Genomic DNA, 4,606 nt, shown 5'->3' on the forward strand with positions numbered 1-4,606 from the left:
GAAGCTAATAACTATTTTAAATTTAGGAATATTTCAAAAAAATGATAAAGCTAACTGAAATAAGTTATTGAGACCCACCAAAAAAATGATAAAGCTAACAGAAGTCGTCCCCTGTACAATAACCCAAAATTTTAGATACTGGAGGTCGTCATTTTGATTACAGCTCTATTTTATTATAAAAAATATTAACCAATAAATTTATCTAAGCCCAAATCAGGAGATTAAGTTAATCTTGAAGATTAATATATTTATTTGAATAAAAAATTAATAGACATATACAGAGTTTCATCAAAATCCAGCTTTTCTACATAATGAAACAATATCCAACGCATGCTGCAGACTCAATAGTCAAAATCTTTTTAAATTCCACCAAAATTCCCATAAATAATTAAAAATAGGTATGTAGTTATACAATGAAAGAAACTCTAAACTAAATACTTTCCTATGAAATTTAAATTTAAGTGAGTGTGTGTTAAGTTTCCTTATCATGGGATTTTGTTTTTTTTGTTTTTGGTGGTCAAAATTTTTTCAAAATGTAAAAAATTGTAGAATACATTTCTAAAATATAAAAATGATGAAACGCTCTTTACTGTAAAAATTTCTTTCCAGACTTTTGGAAAAAGCGAAATTGTAGCTTCTTACGACAACGTGTGTAAAAGATTGGCAGAGCACGCTTTATCCATGAGAAAATTGTCTGTTGATAAAAAAATGCGAGGTTTTAAGATGGCTTACCAACTCGGCCTACGCAGATCTGGTCTGTGCCGAGGTAGACGAAATCGCTGCCATGCTCCATGCTGGCGATAACTCCATTTCCATTAAAGTGCTTGCGCACAGAAGCGCTCAAACCCTCGAAATAGGCTTTATTTAGATCAACCCGACCGCCCAGCTCTTGGCACAGTAGCTCCAGGACCTGTGAATAAAATAAGATAGCGGGTTAATTACATACAATTGACTTTAATGTCAAATAGATTATGAAAAAAAGGTAAAATAAAATTGATAAAATGAGGCACGAACATGAATAACGTCGACTTTAACGCCATCAATCCCCGCCAATTTCCGATTCACCTTGTAAGAGGCTTGTAACTTGTTAATTAAGTTTCCTGTTTCCATATGATATCTTTCCATATCTTGAGACTTGAACACGCGGGCGGCGGAACAGTCACCAGTGGTAAATGCTCCAGGCTCAGAATTTATTTCCATTCGTGAAAGTTGGTGGACGCGTGACGCGTCACGCATTTGTAGTCTCTAGACTCTGGGTAACGGCAGTTGCAACTTGCCCCCGCCGCCCGCGGGCCGCCAACTTACAGCCTACTAGTACAGCCAGTGAGCCAACTTACAGTCTACAGTGACTTCAAAGTTCAGTCTTCACTATTTATACCTATTACCGATCCCGACTTGGATGTTAAATATATATATATATATCAAAAAATTATTAAAAAAAACTTAAAACTTTTCATTTACAAACATGCCCGTCAAATTGACGGTTTTAAAAATTAATAGCAAGTTACCGCTGACGTGGATATTTGAAATGAGAACGTATTTTACGGGTAAAAGACCTAAAAATGGGCAGACGGCGTCAAATTTAACCCTGGCACCGAGCTTTGATTTCTAATATTATTATGTTCATAATATCTTGGAAAATATAATTAAAACAAACTCAGCGTAACATGTGACATGAGATAATGTTGACATGACAAGCTGCATGGTTTCGTAAGCAGTTTTTTTTCTCAACATGGGTGAACCGAACTAAAAACACTCCACACATTTCTATTAATCCCTTTAGTAACGTGACCTGATTCCTTTCTCAATGTCCACCACAAAAAAAACCATTGGAGAAGGGAGAGATGGCCACTTGTAATTAGTTTGACTTTATTCCAGGTTTGGACATAAGTACAAATCTAGACGTAATTGGTCGTACTTGTTGGTGCGCAGGTGCAGAATTAGGTACCCGAATAAGTACCGAATTTATGGAAACTGCCAAACTTTATCGAAAACACCATCTTTGAATGACTATGAGCCATGTTAATGGTACGCATGCTCAATATATAATGACAATACATGAATAAAAGAACAACATGATAATAAAATTTATGTGGAGCACTATGTAATATGCAGTTGTAGATTGAGGAGATATCAGCGTGAAGGGAGCGATCTGAATGGACTGTGGGCATGGATGGAAGCGTTGGAAAAGTTAGAAAAGTGTAGAAGACCAGTGACTAGACGCATGAAAGTGCAGGTGCTCAAATATGAAGTCCAATCTCCTAAAATGAAACTATGAAATCAAATAATTAAATATCACACCATTTAGAAAATGAACTGCAAATATATGGTAAGAGTGATGGATCAAGGGGCCTTTCCGAACTTGGACAACACACCTGGAAATATTAATTAAAACTTGAAATATGCTTAGAAGCTCAACAGTTGAACCTTCGTTATGAAAATGTCTTCAACTTCTTATTTACAGATGGAAGTTCAAATCGATTACGAAAAACCAACTCAAGGTGATAATAAAATTCCTCCCCTCGTCCCTTGTTTTATATTCCTGTTTACACACATAGTTTTGGCCTCCTTTACAGTTACAATTCAATATTCAATGGTTACAGAGATCCAAAATGAAATTTTGTCACTTTCGAAATTAATTGAGGATCAATGTATGGTCCTCAAAATTACTAATGTCTACGATAGCTTCCAATCCGAGTTCGAAGGAGCAAGATTGTAAAGCTTTCAATTGATTTTGTCTCCCCTGCTGCACACTAAGAATCCATCAAAATATAAATCCAGATCCTTCTTTGGTAGACATTGTGGACCAGGTCATGGTGAAAACCTGCAATAGAAATAACCAATTTCTAGTAAAATCGGGAAGGTAACAATAAAGTCCATTTGAGATTCAATCAAATTGGCGAAAAAGAAAATAATTACCCCATTCATGGCATTAAATGGTATCATCTGGGTCTGCAGACAATGGAACATTCCAACTACGCAATCTGATTTCAATAACGATGAAAATCTACTGCAAATCACTTCGAATCTAGAAAATGCCTGCAAAAATAACTAAGCATATCACTCAAATATGGATCTTCCAGAGTTAAAATATTGTTAGGATATGCCATGACAATTGTGTCAATATGCGTTGCATGGATATGTTAATTTAAGTTCATTTCATATGAAGCACCGAGATTTTCTTTCTAATATTATTATGTTTCCATCACCTTCATAATATCTTGCAAAATATAATTAAAACAAACTCAACATAACATGGAGCATGAGATAATGTTGACATGACAAGTTGCATGGTTTGGTAAGTAGTTGTTGTTGTCAACATGGATGGACTGAACTAAAAAACTCAATACATTTATATTTATCCCTTTAGTAACATGGCATCATTCCTTTATGAGTGTTCACCACAAAAAATAGCATTGGATATGGGAGAGATGGCCACTTGGCATTAGTTTGACTTTACTTAAGTTTGGATGTAACTGCAAATCTATACATAACTTCCTATAGTTGTTGGTGTGCTTGTGCAGAATCAGGTACCATATTAAGTATTGAATTTCTGGAAAAATCCTAATTCAACTAAGTACCGAATTTCTGGAAAATGCCAAACTCGTACTGAATTAAGTACAAAATTTTTATAGGTGGAATTTAGGTTTTAGCGTAACTTTGAATAATGTCTTCAGCGTCACATGCTAGGTAGGTGTGAACTTAAATAGATCTATAAATATGTAGTGCCAACCCATGTCCTCTCAGAAGTGACCTTAAATAAACTTTTACTTAGTACTGAAACTTATATAAATATCAAATTGTCAATTTCCAGTACTAGAACTTGTTGTTTGAGAGCATAAACATATTAATAAAATTTTATTGGAAAACTACATTAAAAACTAATTTAATCATTTAAAATATAAGAAATCATTAATAATTAACCACAAGATAAAATGAATGCATTTAGTGAAAATTGGTAATATAATAGTTACAAATTGTGTTGTTAAGGTATAAATATGGCTTGTAAATGAAAGGTTTGGAGAGCTAACATATATGGGGCCCAACATTTGTCTTTTCTTGGCCTTATAAATATCTTCGAGGTTTTGATACTAGAACCATTCAACATGTTATTCCTATCCAATAAGATGACAAACTAGTTACATAGAAATAAAGACTAGTCAACGCGCTCTGTAAGCCACTATTAGAAAAGAACTAGATAACTTACATCAAGCAAAAATCATATTTCCAATTAAATATTTAGAGTGGTTGGTTGACTTGGTACTTATTAGGAAAAAGAATGGTGACAATGCCTATGTGTAGACTATTGTTCTTGAATAAGGAAAATGTAAAAGATATATTTCCTTTTCCTAACCTGGATACAATTTTACAACAAGTGGTAGGATCTCAAATGATGTCCCCTTTAGATGGATTTTCTAGTTATAACTAGATTTCCATAAAGAAAGTGGACAAATACAAAACTACTTTTACCACTCGTTGGGGTACTTTTACTTATAAATAAATGCCTTTTGTCTTGATCAATGTAGGTGCCACTTTCTAGAGGGCTACGTAATTAATCTTCGATGATCTAATGAGGAAGATGATCCAAATATATGTTGATGATATG

At 34.1% G+C, this 4,606-nt stretch overlaps 1 pseudogene; it reads right to left on the minus strand.

Annotated features, from left to right (window-relative positions):
• Positions 1 to 596: 596 nt before the first annotated feature.
• On the minus strand, positions 597 to 1,236 carry LOC149165364 (putative galactinol--sucrose galactosyltransferase 5 pseudogene; annotated as a pseudogene).
• Between the last annotated feature and the right edge of the window lie 3,370 nt (positions 1,237 to 4,606).

The sequence above is a fragment of the Pinus tabuliformis genome, chromosome 5_1, assembly GCF_031772625.1.
Source record: "Pinus tabuliformis cultivar Carrire ecotype Pingquan chromosome 5_1, CPIR1, whole genome shotgun sequence".
In the NCBI taxonomy this organism is placed as follows: domain Eukaryota; kingdom Viridiplantae; phylum Streptophyta; class Pinopsida; order Pinales; family Pinaceae; genus Pinus; species Pinus tabuliformis.